Source organism: Puma concolor, chromosome D4 (assembly GCF_028749965.1).
Source record: "Puma concolor isolate L17-30 chromosome D4, mPumCon1.1.hap2, whole genome shotgun sequence".
NCBI classification, from domain to species: Eukaryota; Metazoa; Chordata; class Mammalia; order Carnivora; family Felidae; genus Puma; species Puma concolor.
The window spans coordinates 23,932,924-23,954,203 of NC_141679.1; positions in this window are offsets into that span (position 1 = coordinate 23,932,924).

Here is a 21,280-nt window from a genome sequence, read left to right on the forward strand (position 1 = left end):
ACCTCCAGGCTGCACTGGCTTCTGGATTAGTGGTTCTCATCATGTCACCACAGGGCTTCATAAATGCTAGTTCCTGGGCCCAGCGTTGCTGACTCAGAAAGTGTAGGGTAGGGCCTGAGGATTTGCCTTTCTAACAAGTTCCCAGATGATGTTAGTGCTGCTGGTTCTGGGACCACACTGAGACCCACTGGTCTAAACCAGTTCTGAGCAACAGAAATGTAATGCAAGTTTCATGTGCAATTTGAAAATTTTCCAGAAGGCATGTTAAAAAAAGCAAAAATGCACAGATGAAATTAAGTTTAATAAGGTATCCATAACAGAATTAATTCAAAATGTAGTCAATATAAAAATTACTGAAATACTTTACATTCTTTTTTGTACTAAGTCTACAAATTCCAGTATGTAATTTACACTTGCATCACATCTCAATTTGGACTAACCGCATTTCAATAGCTCAGTAGCCACATGTGACTACTGGTTGCTTTATTGCACGGCACAGTGCTAGACCACGCTCTGGGTACACAGAACCCAGGAATTCCCAGACCTATAGATATAAGCCTATCTCCGGAGCCTGAGTGTCCCCACAAATGTGTGTCTTACTGTTGGAGTAGAGTGTACATCCCCAGGCTCAAAGTTTGTCTTCATGGTGGGTGTGAGATGAACAGGTGAAGAGTATTGGAGTAAACTTGGATATAAGGGTGTCTATATGTATGAACATGAGGCCCCTTGAGGTGTGAGGCAGAGTTGGGGGGGGTGTGGAGAAACAGAACGAGCTGGCAGTGTGTGCATGAGACAGAGGAAGGAAAGAAAGAGAAGAAAAGGCAGAGAGAGAGAAGAAAGAGAGAGAGAGAGGAGAGAGAGAGAGAGGAGACGATTCTATTCCAGGCTCCCTTCAGTTACAGAACAATCCATTTCCCATGGCACACCCTCAATGAATTTTGCAAAAAGTTCTGGTTGCCGGTGCATTTGCACCGTCTCACTTGTCTTCAGGACACTTCAGGACTCATAAAAGGAGATACCTCATCTGCCTTCCTGCTGCAGGGGCCCCCTTTCCTGGCTTTTTTCCTTTTCTTTTACAAATGGCTTGGGGTCTGACTTGAAGGAGTGATCATAAAGAGAATGATTACTTTTATACTGGCAGCAATGAGGAGAGGCTTCTGTGAGAAGGGATTAAACATGAAAATCAATACCAGCATTGGAAAGCATCCTCTTTTGCCCATATAAGTGCTGCCCACAGGGTCAATAGCTGGAATTAACCTGGATCCTTTTTTTATTATTACTATTTTTAATAAAGCTGCTTTATGATAGACTCTGATGTGAGCTCCCACTCTGCAGCTGCACCAATGTGAAGGGAAAGAGCAAATAGTTTCATTTAAGAATTAACTTTCACCCCAGTGGATACCACACCTCACGTCCACTTCCCCCACCCTCCAAGTCTCCAGAAAGTCAGAAGGAGGAGAATGAAATTAAGCTTTTTATGAGCATAAACTGATACCAACATAAAAGAGAATGAGCTCATTGCCCTGATTTTATAGGTTGTTTAATTTGTGATATACAATAATAAAAAATCACTTTTGTAGGTACAGCTGTACTGAACGCTTACTGTCTGCCAGATTCCATGCTTGGTGCTTCACTTACCTCATTAAATTTTTTCAACAATTCTATCAGATGAAGAAATGGAGACCCAGGATGGGTAAATGTCTCAAGGAAGGTATAAGTGGCTGACAGTCCTTGTCCTATTAAAGTCTTTTTGACTCCCCAAACTGTGTCATTTGCTGGATCATAAAGATTGAATGGATGGATCCTCCTTACTTGCTAGAATAGGTGTTGGAAGCTTCACCTGTCTGTGGACCTTATTCAGGCCATTCTTTCTATTACCGTTTACAAAGATAGGGTGGTAAGAAATTGCTTTTGTGATAGCCCTGGAATCAGTCCTTGAATCCTCTTTCTCACACCTCACAACCAATTGATTGGTAAATCCTGTTAGTTCTACATTTAAAATATGCCAGACTTGGGGTGCCTGAGTGGCTCAGTTGGCTGAGTGTCTGACTTTGGCTCAGGTCATGATCTCACAGTTCATGGGTTTGAGCCCCGTGTCAGGCTCTGTGCTGACAGCTCAGAGCCTGAAGCCTGCTTTGGATTCTGTGTCTCCCTCTCTCTCTGCTTGTGCTCGCGCACTCTCTCTCTCTTAAAATAAATAAACATTAAAAATAATAATAATAACAATAAAAGAAAATATACCAGACTGTAAGAATGCTGTGTCACCTCCACTGGTCAGTAACTTCCAACTCTCATCCCCATATAGACTCTGCTCCATACAGCAGCCAAAGTGAAACCACAGTAAGTTAGGTCATGCCAGGTCTATGTTTAACATCTTCCAGTAGCTTTCCATCTCATTCAGACTAAAAGCCAAATTCCTTGCAATAACCTTTAGGGCCCTAAAATGTTCCTTACACACACACATACACACCACTCTTCTGATTTCATCTTCTTCCACTTTCCTCCTTGCTCACACCCCGCCAGCTACACTGTCTCAATGCAGTTTTTCAAAGTCACCAAACACCCTCCAGCATTCAGACCTTTGCACTATTTATTCCTTCTGCCCAGAACACATTTTTCTTGGTTAATAAAATGGCTCACTCCCTCACTTCTATCTAGTGCCTTCCCAAATGTTTTCTTATTAGAGAGAATCCTGCCCTGACTACCTTGTAAAAAATAGCAATCTCTCCTTCCTTATCATCCTCTTTGAGCTGCATTCCTCTCCAGCACCTTCCACTGCCCAACATTTAAACATTTATTTGCTTCCTGTCTTTGTCTTTCTCATACCCCACCTTCCTCATCAAGATAGTAGTTCCATAGAGGTTTGCTTCATTCACTACCAAAACAGTTTCTGGAATAGTTTCTAATAGGCAGAAGGTGCTCTATAAATATTTGCTGAATGAATGACTGACAACCATTTGGGAAAACCAGATATGGGAAACGGGGCATTAAAATGAATTTTAGGACTGTTTTTGGGTGCTCGGAGATTAAGAGCCTGTTCCTTGAGAGCCAGTCCTGACAGAATCCCTCAAATGCAAACTCGGGAGGATTTTCAGCACTACTTCTGAAAAAGGAAGTTCCACTTCATCTGTCTTACTACACTTTGTGTTTGCACTTGGCATCCATGGCATTTGAATAAAGCAAGAGCATGCAGTTAACAATCCAAATTGCTTCTCATGATCCTTTGTATTGCTCAGACCTCAGAGGACAAGTTGGCATCAGAGTGGGACTTTGGGCATGGGTGGTCATTCGGTAGTGTGGGCCCTTGGCCATGCTGTCTCATCTGTCTGAGTCCTTTGGGGGCAAAGATATCAAGAAGAACAATTGGAAACTTGTAGACTTAACCAAGTCTTCGTGCCAGATAGTTCCTTCAAGGTGACTTTCCACAGCATGAGCTAAGTGGGTTTATGGATTGGGCACTGAGGAATAAAGGAGAGTTGGAAAAAGCTGGCCAACTACTCAGGGGATAATCTGAACAGAGTTCAACATATAACTCCGCTCCTTCTACTCTACTACATCACATGAACCTAGAAGCCCTAAGGATAATAACGTTGCAAAAAGTCTCAGCCCTTCAAAATGGAACACTGACCAATTCAAACTGACACTTGCCAGCTGGCAAGCTAAAAGCAAGTGTTTACCTGCACAGACTCAGTCCCAGGCAATGTGGTAATTCTCAACTCTCTTTCTAACCTTCCCTGGCCCTGGGGATCTTGCCATATATGCTGGGCTATCATTACTGGTTCAATTAACTAGTAATTTTTATGCCTCCATGGCATCTTGTTTGGTGCAGACACAGTCTCACTGCAGGTATGTGTGCCTCATGAGTCTGAAACAACAGCCTGTATCAGGAAAGCCTGGAAGGAAGACAGACTCCAGCCTCCCAGCAATATTATAGTGTGTCTTCGGCTGCCATAGCAGAAGAATAGTTCACAAAGGTAATATATTCTGGGAGCCTGCTGGAACGCTCAACTGACAAGAGCCCTGTTGAGATGATGTTCATTCCCCCGGGAGCTTTTCTGTTTACATGTGCCTTTACTCATCTTTCAGCTGAATCAGAAAGCTGAATGGAAACTGCAGTGTTTGAGAACACAAAATGGATTTTGATGCTTAAAAGGACTTTCATACAGAGAAACGCAGAGTTAACAATCTTCACGTGTAGGCTAGTTCTAAAACCCTAGAATTTGAGAGTTGTCTGGGACTACAGAGATGCTTCCTGTGCAGTCCAATATGGTAATCACCAGCCATGGTGATTTAGCGATTTACATTATGATTTAAAATAACTTAAAGTAAAATTAAAAATTCAGAAAAAAGTCTTTCAGGCACACCAGCTACTCAAGCTACATGTAGTTAGCGGCTACCATATTGGACAGCACAAATACAGAACACTTTCATTTTTGCAGAAACTTCTATTGGATAGCACTGGCTAGACTACTTCCCTTGTTTTATAGAAAAAAAAACAAAGGCCAAATATCTTGCTTTCTTGTCTTAAAGATAGTAGCTTGGCTGCAATTAGATAAGATCTAGTTTGTCTTACTCTGTCCTTTCATACTACGAGGCCATCTCCCATCTCTGATGATAGAATCAAATGTTATTCTAATAACATCTAGCACAAACACAAGTGAAGGAAAGCAAGCCGGTGACACAGCCTATAAATGTCCAACTATGAGTGATTACAAAATCAAATTAAAATAGAGTCAGGAAATCCTGTCTTCTCCATGAAACTCTGCTAGGCTAATATGAAGAGAGTTTTCCCAATAGCACTGTTCTTATACCTGCATCTCACAGGGATCCACTGGTTACTATGAGACTACATTACTTATATATCTAACAAATGCTTTTTATCAGGTTTCTTGGTTGTGTATAATGAATGTCATGGGGAGGGTCTTATTTGCTTAAGTAACTCCAAGAAATCTTCCCTTATACTATTTATACAGGGTGCACTTAGGAACATTTTGGCCACAGCAACCAATAAGCAATAATGACTACTCTTAGCATGTATATGGCAGAAACTATTTTCAATTACCCTATGATTCAAAACTTGTAGTATAGACTAAGGTGTCAGAATTGAGCAGGCTATGGTTCTGTGGTTAATGACTCTCCATATAAAAAAAGCTGGACAATTCCTATGAAGTCTGGATCATGTCTACATACAAGAATTTCTTTCTAGTCCTTTGACTAAATTTCCCTAGGCACCAAAAGAATCTCACATTTACACCAAAGGATGTGAAGCTAATACTATTTTTTTTTTTAGGGTTGATGTAGACCTGAAGAAACTTCTAGAACTTATGAGGGTCAGAAACATTATCACTGTTCATCTATATCACTCATCACTATGCCTGGAACACAGTACATGTCCAGCTACTATCTGTGGAAGGAAGGAAAGAAGGAAGGAAGGAAGGAAGGAAGGAAGGAAGGAAGGAAGGAAGGAAGGAAGGGGAAGGAAATGAATTATGCCTTTAGAATCCTGTCTAGCCTCTCAAGTAGAAGAGGAACATATATCATGGAGAAATTTAATTGTCCTAATTTGGTCCCTTTCTTCATATATATGGCTAAAGGCAATTACACCCACGAAGTAAACACCTATTTTTGCCTTCTCAGCATCCTGCATATTAAGAGAACCTATCTCTTCCTTTGGCCACTACTTCCCTTCAGGTCCTATACTTCAGCTGAAATTGAGCCTACTTTTGACTCCAGGAATGGACACTAGACCTGGGCCTGGCCAAAGAGATTATTTGAAATGTGAGCAAACTAATTAGAATAATCTCCAGAGATATCAAGAAGAATAAACTCAATTTTGGTGTTTCTAAGTTGGAGGAAAGTAATCCTGGAACTGTTACTAGTCATCTTTGGTCTCTCATTGGCCAACTCAGAGGAAACCGCAAAGGGCAAAAGATGGAGAAAGATGCCTAATGTCATAGTTTGGACATCTAGATCCAGTCTTGGACTTTTCAGTTACCTGAACCAATAAATTCTTCTTTCTACCACCACTCCCCTTATCCAGCTCTTGTTGAGCCTGTTTTAGTTTGGTTTCTGTCACTTGGAGCAGAAAGACTAATGATTAATATGAACACCAATTCCCCCAAATCTCTTTTGCAGGATTGCCACCATGATTCTTACAGCTATTAACTAAAAGTGGTGACTGCCTCAGGCTAGAGAATGCTCTGGAAACCACAATTTTCCTCACATTTCCAGGCATGTCTGGCTTTCATGATGGAGATCCACTTCTGAGTAGGTATCCTCTCATCCCCACACACTGTCTCCTCTGCTTTACCCCACTCTCAAGCTCACAAATCATACTTTTATATTGCTCTGTGCAAGCCTTCTGCACTTACCTTTTCCCAGGCTTTAATTTTCCAAAATCATCTCATGAGTCGGCTCAGCCCAGGAGCAAGCAATGGGAAACAAAGATTTATGTGGCACAGTGTATTTTATATTTAATAACTGATCTGTCATGGCATTTATCTGCATAAAAAATTGGGTAATTCATGAGTGGGTTGGCAACCGTGGCCTCCAGTGAGTAATGTTTCCTGCTCTACCTCATGAAGATGGACAGCTTGGTAGATACCAACTCTCAGGTGCTCAAATATACTCAAGACTTCTCTGTAGCCTTACCAGGAAACAGTGGCCCCCAGGAACACACCGTAAGATGATCACTCAGGTTAGCTGCCTCCTGCCTTAAATAGAGAAAAACAGGAAGGAGGTGTTTTGCCCTTAGGGCTTCTCGGGCAGGATCAGTTCTCCAGAGATGCATGTTAAGTGAGTAAGAAAAGTAGCTTGGAACCCTGGTAGTTCCTTCTACTTCTGTGTCCCTCCTATCTCCAGGGTGATGCAGGGATAACAAAGTAGTTGATGGTTAACAGAGATGCAGTAGTTTCTTTTCAGCGATAGTGCCAGAAGAGAGAGCACCCTCTGGAGGTTTCCAGACAGAAGTCCAGCATCTTGCTCTGGCCTTTTCTTCCATGGGTAGCCAGCCATATATGGGAGTAGCTGCAGCTCCACGATTTCAGCAGTTTCTGGAAGAAAGACATACCTGGGCGAAGCAAGGCAGCTTTTTTGAAAACAACTAGGTCCTGCATTTGCCACACTCTAAGTGGTCCAGAAGGGATTGGCTTGAAGTTCTGTACAGGCATCTTCACCCTCTCATGAATGAGGAATAAGAAGCTGCAGACAGTAGCTTTACTCCTTGGGAGCAAGTCTGTGCTGTGGAACTTCTACAGTCCTGTGTTCCCCTACTTAATCTTAAACTTAATCCAACCAGGAGATTACTTACCCTGCTGTCAAATACCTATTCCACTTGCCTTGGGGGTACATCTTACAAGTAAACTACCTGTCAGAATATTTAACAGGATAAGGAGCAGGGATATTAATAAGCTTTCAAGTAATGGATGTATGACTGCTGTTGTACCCACTTGCTAATGAATTGTGGAAGTATGACAGAATTCCTTCCTAGGACTTGATTTTGTTGATAAATACAATCTATGAGGGGGCATTAGTACCATCTATTTATAATAGTTGGAAGTCATTGAGTATATCAAAATAACCACAAAATTTTGAATGGGAAAAACTGGCTTAAATTAAGTCTGCAATACCACCCATCCCCATTTCTTAACCCTAAGTATGAACTCAGCTTTCTAGTTCTGTGATTATGACCAAGTCATTTAATACTATCTGAGCCCATTTATACACTTAGTTATTTGTCCATTTAGCTTTTCTTCATTCACAAAGTACTTATTGAGAACTTACTGTGTTAGTAAATGCATTAGGTGTTATAAAAGTGCTAGTAATAACTACCTCATATAGTAATTCCAACTGTTACATGAGACGATTTAGAAAAGCTCCTAGCACAGAGGGGATCGTGCATAAACTTCTACTGTATACAAATTTGGAAATAAAACATATTAGAGAGTTAGGGAGAGAAAAGCCTATTTTGGGGTCCACCTAGGTACTTAAAGCTCATGTACTATTTTTATTTTTTTAAGAGAAAGTGCAAGCAGGGGAGAGTCAGAGGGAGAGGGAAAGGGAGAGGGAGAGTGAGAGGGAGAGGGAGAGAGAGGGAGAGAGAGGGAGAGAGAGAGAGAGAGAGAGAGAGAGAGAGAGAGAGAGACAAAATCTTAAGCAGACTGCACACCCAGCATGGAGTCCAATGCAGGGCTTGATCTCACAACTATAAGATCATGACCTAGGCTGAAATCAACTGTCAGATGCTTAGCCAGCTGAGCCACCCAGGCACCTGAAAGCTCATGTATTATTGCTAAAGACTCTGAAGGTGTATTTTTTTCCCTCAACAATAGAATGGCAATATTATTCTATAATTGTCCAAGGGCCAGATAAAATTGAAGATCAGTGTCTACCCATGCACAAATATTTCCCTACTTTTCTCTGGAATCCAGTCCATGATATGAATCATATTCTGGTAGAGCCTCTTATAAGGAAAGCCACCCTTTAGGGAGAATTCTGAGAGGTGCTGTAACCTCAGATTAACAAGAGAGCTTCCCAGGCAACCTCTCTGTAACAGTCCTAAGTGATTATGCACACACAGCACTCTGCACACCCTGCTCCACAAAGGCTCCCTTCCTACTTCTCCCCAGTATCTCCAGTAGGTAGTTCAATTAATACCAAATAGATAGTCCAACAGAGCTTCTAAGGTTAGTTGAAGAAATTATGTATTCCTGTACTCTCTCTACTCTGACAACTTAAGAGTGAAACTGGGATAAAAATTTTCAATATACCAAGAAATGCCTGGATATCCTAGGGCCACAATGAAAAGCCCAAGATTTCTTACTGGTTGTTTTGCTTGGTGAATCAATGGGGGTTAATTAAATGCCCTACTGAGAATGGGGAATCTGGTATGCTTTATAAGGCTGAATAATCCTTCAGTGCAGCACAGTGAAGATTTGTCTTGTAGGAAGCTGCTCACTAATGTGAGGTGAGTGAACTCTTTGGAAGAGCCCTAAGCCAATACAGCTGGTACGCAAGTGAGGAGCCATTTATTAACCAGCACCCTGTGTGCCCTGGTGAGGGCGGGTAAATTTAGGGCAACTATGCACTTTTCTTACTCTGCTCCCCCAAGAGTCAGGCCTTGCAGCATTATTGAAAATAGGAAGGAGTATTAGAGAATTCTGTATTGTAATCAGTTTCCACATAATCCTGCACTGTGCCAAAGTGGAGACAACATTCTTTTTCTTTAGGTTTTTATTTAACTCCAGTTAGTTAACATATAGTGTTATATTAGTTTCAGGTGTACAATATAGTGATTCAACACTTTCATACATCACCCAGTGCTCATTATGACAAGTGTACTACTTAATCCCCATCACCTATTTAACCCATCTCTCTACCCATCTCCCCTGTGGTAACCACCAGATTGTTCTCTATAATTAAGAGTCTTGATTGAGACAAATATTCTTTAAACCAAAAGCTTTGTGGGTTTTCTTAAAAAAATATTATGTATTTATTTTTACCTCACAGTGAATATTCAGAAATATATCTCTCACCCTGCTTTTTGCCTCACGTGGCCTATTTGCATGACCTTGTGAACACAGATAGCTTTAGATCTTTGATTTTTCTTCTTCAATAGAACCTGGCTTCCCAAAAAGATAAAGGGGGAAGATTCCAGGACCCATGACTCTTCTGAATTCTTCTTGTCTTTAAACAATGGCTTGAAAGAAAGATACTTTATTCAATGCAAAGTGAAGGAAAATTTCTTGATTGAATTCAATAGTTTTTTTCTTTTTAGAAGTCAAATATATAAAATTCTGTTAAAGATCTTTGGAAGACATTTTCAAGGAAAGTGAATTATGGAAACAGTTGTTTATAACTCATTTTTTGAAATGTTTAAGGGAAATTTGGCTCCATCCAGAGTTTGGTAAGGATGGAATAAAGTCATCTTCATTCATTTAGAAAAATATAATGAAAGAGAGTCAAACAATAATAAGAGGGAAGTTCCAAAATTCACTGATTTTAAAAGTTAATTGTGGGGCGCCTGGGTGGCGCAGTCGGTTAAGCGTCCGACTTCAGCCAGGTCACGATCTCGCGGTCCGTGAGTTCGAGCCCCGCGTCGGGCTCTGGGTTGATGGCTCAGGGCCTGGAGCCTGTTTCCGATTCTGTGTCTCCCTCTCTCTCTGCCCCTCCCCCGTTCGTGCTCTGTCTCTCTCTGTCCCAAAAATAAAAAATAAAAACGTTGAAAAAAAAAAAAAAGTTAATTGTATGTGTAAAAGTAGTTTCCAGGTTTACTGTGAGTGCAGTGAGGGGCTATAATTATGAAGTAATTAGTAGCAAGTTAAATATCAATAATGCTGGTTAAGAATTATAATGCCAGGAAGCTACTGTGGCTCATGTTTGCTTTTGTTAAAAAAAGCAAATACAAACAAGGAACTGTCATTCCAATACATTAATTTTTCTTAAAATTAGGAAAGCCGGGGCGCCTGGGTGGCGCAGTCGGTTAAGCGTCCGACTTCAGCCAGGTCACGATCTCGTGGTCCGTGAGTTCGAGCCCCGCATCAGGCTTGGAGCCTGTTTCCGATTCTGTGTCTCCCTCTCTCTCTGCCCCTCCCCCGTTCATGCTCTGTCTCTCTCTCGGTCCCAAAAATAAAAAAAAAAACGTTAAAAAAAAAAAAATTAGGAAAGCCATTTTTTTTTTTTTTTAATTTTTTTTTTTTTAACGTTTATTTATTTTTTTGGGACAGAGAGAGACAGAGCATGAACGGGGGAGGGGCAGAGAGAGAGGGAGACACAGAATCGGAAACAGGCTCCAGGCTCTGAGCCATCAGCCCAGAGCCCGACGCGGGGCTCGAACTCACGGACCGCGAGATCGTGACCTGGCTGAAGTCGGGCGCTTAACCGACTGCGCCACCCAGGCGCCCCAGGAAAGCCATTTTTGAGCCAGTCTTAAAAGTCTAAATATTTGGAATTTACCTTTGGAAATAACAATTCATGTGGACAGGATCCGCTCCAAAAGTGACTTCTTAAAATAGAGCTGCAGATTTCTCAAGTGATAGATTTCTCCTAGTGGACTAGGAATTTCCAAATTCTTATTCCTTGACAAAAATATTGAAGAAAAAACCCAAGCAGAAATATCTGAACTAACTTTATCAGAGCTGTGGAAAAACAGTCAAAGGTTTACAGCTACCAAGTCAATACCTAATCGAAAGAAAAGAGAAAAAAATCCATCTTGAGAAGGGTAGGAAAGTAGTTTTGTGGCATTTTTACTCACTCTTGCCTTATTACCCCTGCCCCCCAGACATGTCAGTGGTTTTGGTCTTCATGCAGTAGCATCCAGATTCTCAGTTCCTACTTCAAACCAGAGGAAGCAAAGCAGAACTTATTTGTAAATTACTGTGTGTGTTTGTTCTAACTTATATGAGAGATATCCGAAAAACGATGCAGTGTACTTGTCTCTGTTTTGCCCACCTTGGAATTTAGGCAGGAAAGGTGGCAAGTTCTGCTCATAAAAGCTGCAAGGTAATTATGGACCTGTAGATGACTGGGGCATGAGATTACAGGTGGAGACATACAATGAACTAAAGCCTGGAGGAGAGGCTGGGTTGAGATTCTTTGTGGGGAATTAACACATTCAAAAACAGCCATGTATATAAGGGAATTTAGAAAGCTACGCACATGCCCAGGCAAGATATATGGTCAAAAAATACCAGAGGCCTTAAAGTTTAACCTCAGAATTATCCCTAAGCTTAAGAACAAGCCTAGCTAAGTTTTGAAAGATTATCCCAGAACAGACCCAATCTGCAAAGATTAGGAGACCTCTTGGTATCTAAGCAAATCTCTCTCAAAGCAAATCTCTCTCAAGACAGCTGAATGCAGAGACTTCAGTGATTACACATGACAAAGAATAGTCTTTGCTTATAAAATAGTTTGGGAAAGTCTCAAAAAAAAGTATTAGAGCCTTCAACAATTAAAAAACAAACAAACAAAAAAACAACCTGGGGCAGGGTAGAATCTGATTTCCAGATTTCCAGAACTTTACACATGATAATTGTCAAATGCCCAATTTGCAACAACAACAACAACAACAACAACAACAAAATCACAAGGCATACAAAGAACCAGGAATGTATGGACCATTCAAAAATAAAATAAATTGACAGAAAATGTCTCTAAGGAAACCCAGACATCAGACTAACTAAAGACTTCTAAAAAACCGAATTAAATAGGTACAAAAAGCTAAAGGAAAACATGAGCAAAAAACTAAGCAAAATGAAGAAAATAATGTATGAACAAAATAAGAATGTCAACAAAAATACAGAAGTTATTAAAGGGAACAAAATAAATATTCTAGAGCTGATAACTAAAATGAAAAATTCACTTGAGGAGTTCAACCACAGATTTGAATATGAAGAAGAAGTAATCAGCTAACCTGAAGACAGGAAAATTGAAATTATTAGCCTGAGAAACAAAAATAAGATGATTAGAAGGAAGTGAACAGAGCCTAAGACTTATAAGTCAGCATCAAGTAGGCCAACAGACATGTTATGGGAGTCCCAGAAGGAGAAGAGAGAACAGGGCAGAAAGAATATTTTGAGAAATAATGGGCAAAAGTTACCAAGTTGGATGATATACATGAATCTATAAATCCAGAAGCTCAAACTTTTAGTATGAATAAACTCAGACACCCACAATGAAGCAATTATAATTAACTTTTCAAAACCAAAAGGCAAAAAGAAAATGCTGAAAGCAACGAGAGAAGCAATTCATCACATAAAAGATATCCTAAATAAGACTACCAATTAATTTCTCATCAGAAATCTTTGAGTCCAGAACATATTGAGATGATATATTTGAAGTGCTGAAAGAAACAACTATCAACCAAGAATTCTGTATCTAGAAAAATGTCTTCAAAATGAGTGAGAAAACAGGGGTGCCTGGGTGGCTCAGTTGGTTGAGCATCTGACTTTTGATTTGGGCTCAGGTCATGATCCCAGGGTCGTGGGATCAAGCCCCAAGTTGGGCTCTGCACTGAGTGTGGAGCCTGCTTAAGATTCTCTCTCTCTCTCTCTCTCTCTCTCTCTCTCTCTCTCTCTCTCTCTCCTTCTGCCCCTCTCCAGCTTGTGCTCTCTCTCCCTCTAAAATAAAATAAATAAATAAAATAAATTTTTAAAATGAGTGAGAAATTAAGACAGCTCCAGATAAACAAAAGATGAGGCAGTTCATTACCACTAGACCTGCCTTATAAGAAATGCTTTTTAGTAAATGAAAGGATGCTGACAGCAACTTGAAGCCACATGAAGAAATAAAGATCTCTAGTAAAGGTAAATACATGAGCAAATGTAAAAGCCAGTATTACTAAAATTTTGATTTGTAATTCCAATTTTATTTTCTACAGTACTTAAAGACAAATGCATAAAAATAATTATAAATCTATGTTATTGAGCAAAGAATGCATAAAGATATAATTCATGACATCAATAACATAAAGAGGAGGATGGACCATATATAAGTAGAGTTTTGTATACAATTGAAGCTAAGCTGATCTCAAATTAGATTGTTATAATTTAGGATTTTATATATAATCCCATGAGAACTACAACAAAAATATCTATAGAATATACACAAAGGAACCAAAACATGTCATTATAAAATATCAACTAAACACAAAGGAAGGCAGTGGTGGAGGAAATGGGGTGGGGAGCTGCTGTAAGACATACAGAAAACAAATAATAAAATGGCAAAAGTGAGCCCTTTCCTATCAGTGATTACTTTAAGTGTAAATGGATCAAACTCTCCAGTCAAAAGGCAACAAATGGCAGAATGGATAAAAATCATAATCCAACCATATATGGTCTGTAAGAGACTCATTTAGATCTAGAGACACAAATAGGCTGAAAATGAAAGAATGGAAGAAGATATTCCCTGCAAATAGTAACAAAAAGGGCTGGGGTGGCTACACTAATATCAGACAAAATAGACCTTTTTCTTTTTTTAATGTTTATTTATATTTGAGAAAGAGAGTGAGAATGTGCTCAAGTGGCGGAGGGGCAGAGAGAGAGGGAGACAGATTCTGAAGCAGGCTCCAGGCTCTGAGCTGTCAGCACAGAACCTGATGCAGGACTTGAACTCATGAGCCATGAGATCATGACCTGAGCAGAAGTTGGACACTTAACCCACTAAGCCACCTAGGTGCCCCTCAGACAAAATAGATCTTAAGACAAAAACTATTATGAGATATTATATATTGATGCAGAGGTCAATTAATTAAGAAGATATAACACGTATAAACATATTTATGTTGATACACAACAGAGCCCCCAAATATGTGAAGAAAACATTAACAGAATTAAAGGGAGAAACAGACAACTCCACATTTCCCCCAATTCATACTTTTGTGTTGTCCATTCCCATCCTGTTCTTGTCTGACTGTGTATAACCAACAGAATAAGAGAGAAGTGACTATGCATGATCTGAACAAACCATTCATCTTCAAGGACATTCTTGGGTCTCAGTATTGAAAAGTGCTCTGTGAAGTACAGAAGCATGAGACAGTCTTTGCCCTTAAAAAACTGACAGTATAATTGAAAAGATAATATTTAGCTACATAAAACATGTTTCATAAAACAAAAAAAAATAAAAATTAGATCTTCTACTGTAAATCCCAATTTGCTGCGGGAGTTCAGAGTTGAGAAAAATCCATATGGCATTATAGAAGAAATAGGTTTTGCCCTGGAAATTGGATGCATACTCCCACTGCTTCCCTGGTTGCAGGGAAAAGGCAGGCTCTCAGAGGAAATGGGGGGTATAGAAATAAGGGAGACACTAAAGTGAAAATTTTGGAGCAGATATGTTTCAAGGTCCGTCCAACTTAAAGTGAGCATATTACCAGGGACACTGCATGCTCGAGGGTAAGCTGCCTGCTCTACATAGCATTCATGTGGGACCCCCTTTGATCCTGTTCCAAGGGCTCAGTTGGGCCTGTGTCTAAAACAAAGCAGCAACACCAGTTATCTTTACTCAGATGAGCAGAATTAACTATCATCTTCTGAGCAGCGCTTGCATTCCAGAAATTCAATTTTTGATCAATGGGGAGATTAAAAAATGGGTAAGTCAGAAAATGTTTCCCCCTCAGAAACAGCATTACAAATAGTGATTAAATTTCTAGGCTTCCTTCATAGAAAGGGTACAGAATCCAGCCAATGTGGCTTATCACTGGTAATGCAGGAGAAATAACTTACAGATTCTATTTAGAATGTTTCTGTCCTTTCTCTTCCCAGGTCAGGAGAAGGGATGATAGCAGCAGAACACTCCCATGTTCCTCCTAATCAGTCCACCCTCCCCCATTGACCTTGCGGATTCTTCTGTTTAAGAACACTTGTCACTGAAAATTTTAAGAGCCCCTAGCCCAAGTACATTTCACAGGACCCCAAGTAAAAGAGACTTCTGGGTCATCCCTTTCCTTTTTCACTCACTTGTAGGGAGTTGTCCCACTGGCCTTTCACCCCCACTGTTCATGATGTCAGATCATAACTTCTATCTCAGGCCCCAGGCAGGGACCTCTTCTCCCTCTACTCAGTTCTCTGAAAACAATACACAGCCCTTCTGTGGTTTTCTAAGAGCCTCTATTGCTACCATAAGGGAGAGCAGAAGGAGGGGACCAGAAAGCAGGAAGATGCGATAGTCTCAACAAGTCACTTAAGGCCTTAAGACACAGCCAGAAAGATCCACCACTTTGTCTCTTTTCCCTAGAAAGAACTCTGGGCTCCATTTATGCTAAAATGCTGTATCTGCATTATCTCTGACTCATTCCTCTTGCATTTTCTCTGTCCTTTAAGTGACACTGAGAAGGACTCTGCCTTAGAGCTACCTCCAAGGAAGAGTTGGCAATAATCATAATTAGAGCTGCTGTTGGCTGATTGAGTGTCTACTATGTTAGGAACTATAACTAGGTTTAAACTTATTAAAACAAGTAATGTCTCATTTAATAGTCCAGCAACCCCTGATGTAGGAATCCTTAGTCCTACTCTGCATGTGAGGCAACTGAAAGTCAGAGAGTAAGTGGCTTGTCCAAAATTCCATGGCACCCAGCCTCTCTGAGTCCAAGACCCATCCTCTCCCCTCCAGGCATAGTGAGGGCTCTTGGTTCTCCCTTTCAAGCCTGCTGCTCTGCTATTCACCAGAAACTTATCTCCAAGAAGGCATGGCATCACAGCTCTGTCCCCATGGAAACAGCTAATTCTTCTTTCCTTTCTCCCTGCCCAAGACCCACCCCATCACAGTGACATGCCACTTTCCCTGCCAAACACAGACAGAAGATGGAAGAAGTGCAGGTCCAGGCTGTGTTGGTGGTGTGGTTTTTCAGGTTACAGATGGGTCTCAGTAATTGGGGTGAAGTAGATAAAAAGAAGAAAGGGGTATTTTCTGCCAGTGGGTTAGAAGGAGATGGGCATGTCACGGTGCTCTGGCCACCATTGCAAGAGTCATCATGAGGACTGAAGGAGATAAAAGGTGTGGAAAGCTTTTTAAATTCTCAACGGACATGGAGGTATGATAATACTATATACACCATATTTTCTCAACTTTAAAATGCTTTTCATATTTTAAAGTTTCTGAAAACGAAATGCATCTTACAATTAATTTGTTAACTCTGGTGAGATATTTCTTCCCCCACTACGAAAAGGTGCTATTAATTCAGAAGTAGATTTTATGGAGGACAGCTTTCTAGAATCCTAAACTAACAAACTGACATAGGTCAGTTTGACATCCCCAAGTCAGGGACTGAAAGTGAGCCTAAGATTGTTTTTTGTTTTGTTTTGTTTTGCTTTTGCTCAAGAAGGGCCCTTCCCCACCTCTTCTCACTCCAGCTCAGTCCTATAAAGGAGAAGTCTTCACATGCAAGTATGCACATACACTACATCCACTTGACCCCAATAGTTACCATTTAGCCACCCCTCCAGCCTAAGTGTGCTGCATCACTGGCATGGTCTACCCTTGAAGAGCTCTGATGAAGGTGCTCACACAGGCTCTGGAAGCATGCTCAGGGCCCTTTGGGCAGAGACTTCCAGAATCCCAGTACCCAAAGCATGGTTTAGATGCTAGACTCTAGAACAGGGGTTATGTGGCCATATCTCCTTGACCCTGAGAATTTTGAAAATTTAGAGAGCACAGTCCAGATCACTGCCTTTACTTCTGACACCAAGTGCAAGTTCATGGGTTTCAAAGGCATTCTCACTTTTGATGATTCACTGGAAGCACTCTTAGAATTCACTGAAAGCTGTTAGACTCGTGGCTATGGTTTATTACAGGGAAAGGATACAGACTAAAATCAGCTAAGGGAAGAGAGGCGTGTGACAGGGTCGAGGAGTTTTCCAAATGCAAAACGTTCAGTCCTCCAGGTAATCATGGACAGCATGAACTCCTCTTCATACTAATGTGTGACAATATGCATAGAGTATTGCCAACCCAAGGAAGTTCCTCCAAGCCTTGGTGTCCAGAGTTTTTACTGGGATTCAATCATGCTTAGCGTTGAGTTACCACATGACTGAGTTTAATCTCAAGTCCTCCAGCGTCCAAACTGATACCAATAGTGTACATACCCTCTGGGGATAGAGCAGATACCATGTGGCCCAAATACCTCTTTATAAACCACATTATTATACTGTCTAGTGTGGTCCAGGGCCCCCAGATAAATAATCACACTCTTCCTAGATATCACTTCCCAGGACACATGCCAAAGGCCAATCATTTCACTGAGTAATTTTTGTTATACAACTCCATATTTCTGGCTCATGGTGAGCCGTGTTACCAGAAAAGATATAGGGCACCAAGTCAAATTGAATTTTGGATAAACAATGGATAATATTTTAGTAAAGTATGTCCAAAATATTGTATGGGGGCATTGTTCATTGTTTATCTGAAATTATAACTTAACTGGGTATCTTAAATTTTTATTAACTAAATCTGGTAACCCCAATGGGCAGGGATAAGGCTAGAGGAAGACCAGAATGGCACCTTCTAAAGAAAGCACAGGCCTCTGAGTAGGGCCCAGTTGTCTGGGCCTAAGGGTTAGATTAGGCAGAATACTACACCTGCCTTACAAGCCTAAAGTAGACTTGAGGATAGACAGGGATCATTCCTAGGGTGTCTATCCAGAGATGACAATTCAGAGAAGGAAGAGTTAAGGACATATCTGTGGCCAAAATTAGCACCTTGACAAGGAGAAAAGGACCACAGGACCAGAGTGGGGTTGATCACTTCAGACAGCATGCTGCCAGAAGGCTGTTACCATGAGACAGTTTTAGATATCCCAGGCTTACCCCTGCCAACAAACCGCTGCCTGAGTCTGACTCTGTGGACTCAGGCATATTTGGTTTTCATCCCAGTTTTATTACTAATTAGCTGCTGTCTTTGGGGAGGTTATTTTATTCCTTTGAAACTGCAGTTCCCTCTTCTATAAATTGAGAATACAACATGTTTCACAATTTTTTTTAACTTGCTGAAAAGTTTTCATAATAATGCAGAACAATCATATATAGCAATTGCCTTAGAAATGTAAGCTCTTTAAACATTTAACTCTTTAGCATTAATATACACAAATGTTATTACAGAAGGTTGGGAGGGGTTCAGAAAAGGCAGATTACGGTCTCCATAGAGATCAGAGTTTCAATGGTGTTACTTACAAATTTTACTACATCAATTTTATTTACTGATCTAGGCAGACAGAGAATGGAAGGATATACAATGTGGAGTAAACACATTCATACTGGGATGAGGAATGCTGGCTTGAGACAATTTATATAAACTTAATTTATACAAAGCATCTTGCATATAATAGTTGCTTGAAAAAATTTACTTCCTTTTCCTCCATTTTTTTTTTGCAATAATCAACTTACTTTATAATAAAGAAAGCCTATTTTAAGACTCCAGCAAGAGAAACTAACTGGTGAAATAGATTGAAATTTTTTTTTGTTATTTTTTAATTTTTTTACCAAGGGAGTCAAATACTAGTTGGTTATATTCCCCATCCTCTGATTTGCAGCCTCTGTGGGCTTGAAAGAGAACACTCATAAGCATAAAGAAAACCGTATCCATATGAAAACAAGTCACCAACATCCCACATATAATTGTGTTTCTTAGAAACCACTCCCCAAAACACCAACCATTTAATATTGTTTGCCTGTGGCCTTTGTTCCCCAGCAAGAAATGAATTCTAAAAGTTCACATGTTCTTCATCAAGAGTAATCTTCAGCCCCAAAGGGAAAGATCTCAAAAGCATCTGAGTTAATACATTCCCCTTGCTAATGTAACCAAAATATTCTGATGTTTTCCCTTAATACTCTCAATTTACAACTAGCAGACAGATGCTTCTTCTCAAAGGCCTTCATAAATCTTCCCATATGAGATGAAAATGAAGGATTTATTTTTGCCCATCTTTTAATTTTACTCAACATTCAATGAGTTATTCTTACAGCTGGCATTTCAAATGTATTAGTAGAATTTATCACTCAAAGGCTTATGCAAGGACTAAATTACACTAATGAATTGACTATGAATGTGAAGCCTAACATGAGGCCAAATATTTTCTGGCTTCATTTCTGTATCTCAGCAAACGGCTTAATTTGCTCCCTACTTATCCATTACTGCTAAATTGTCTTGCTATTATTATAGTAAATGGCTGCAAACCCTGGCTTGCCCTAAGGCTCAGGCTGAATGGAGTGGAATGAGGACATTTACTGTAGACAGGAAAGGTAAAAACCTGCCATCCACTAATTTTTGCTGAGCTAGAGGAGGCAGGAGGGGATCTTGGTCCAACCCACCTTTTCCAATACCTCTCACAGTCGTGGACTATTCTTAACAGCTGGTATTTCCAATGTATTAATGGAATTTATCATTGAAAGACTTATGAAAAGGTTAAATTATCCTAATGAACTGACTTTGTATTTGAAGTTGAACATGAGGCCAAATATGTTCTGGCTTAGGTTTTTTTTGTATCTCAGCAAACTACTTAATTTTCTTCCTATTCACCCATTATCACTAAATTGTCTTGCTATCATAGCAATGCCTACTAAGCGGTGTTATAGTTAAGAGTCTGTGCGTGTTTTCATTGTAAGTGCCTATTTTCTGAGTTTCCGACTACATAGGGAACTATGGAAATCTCACAGGGTTCTCAAACTTTGCTGGAATTGCTCTAGCCTTAGAGTTTTCCTTTTCTGCACATCAACAATCAGACCTTTTGAGGGAGAGAGACCAGGATTTTCCAAGACAGTTGAATTTTTGCCCACTTCCAATTGTGTGCTAGCTTAATTTTAGATGGCAACTTTGTGGATGTTTACTTTAGCCTCTTTCCATCTTCTTTGTCATTTTCATTGCTCTATTGTATTTTAGTGAAGACTCTTGCACCTCATATATGAATGTGAAGATTTTGTTCCTTGATAATCAGTCACTAAATAAGATTTAAGTACTAAAAAGGGCAGGCGATTTTTTTTAAGGTTCCATCTGTGAAATAAATGAACAAGTGAAACTTACAACATATAAAGCATTCTGTACTTTTGTGGGAAACTCAACTGTTTTTGAAATGTAAAGGACTTGAATCAAATGATAAACCACAATGCCTTAAATTGTATAACATGTGCAGTGAAAAGATTAAAATCCGTGGAATTCAGATTTAAGTTTGAGAGGGAGGGAGAACCAGGAAAAAAAAGAAAAAGATAATGCGTTGCTTTTGCTCAAACTTTCATAAGTTTCAATATTCTGTGAATCTCTATTCCTGTATTCTCATCTTTCATTCCATAGTGGGCCTGGCAGACTCCTCAGTGCTGCGAGAGGGTCCTATCCTCAAATCCTGTCTTTTGTCCGGACATAAGGGCTACCTGTTTCTGTACTCTTTCTCTGCAAGGCAAGCTCAGCTAGAGTTCTCCCAAATATGGTCTAAACCCAAGTCTTCCTCAGCTGCGACAGAACAACTTTTCCCAAGCAAAAGGCTGAAAGGTGAAATTGCATCATCATAGATGACCCTCATTTGGGAGATTGTGAAGTTTGGATCCAATATCTCACTCCTGGGACTCAACTCTCACAGAAGTTATATTTTAGCGGAGTGTTTTGAGAGCATTCCCTAACCCTTCTCAGTCAAACACATTTTCGTGAACTTTTTACCCCATGCAGAACACATTTAGGCTCATCTTCCTGCTTATTGGCCCTAATTCAACTATCTGGCCATTTACCCCCTCACCAAAAGCTCACATACAAGCCATCTTTCTTGTAATTCATCATCTGTGTTGAAAATATTTAAGGAGGAATGAAA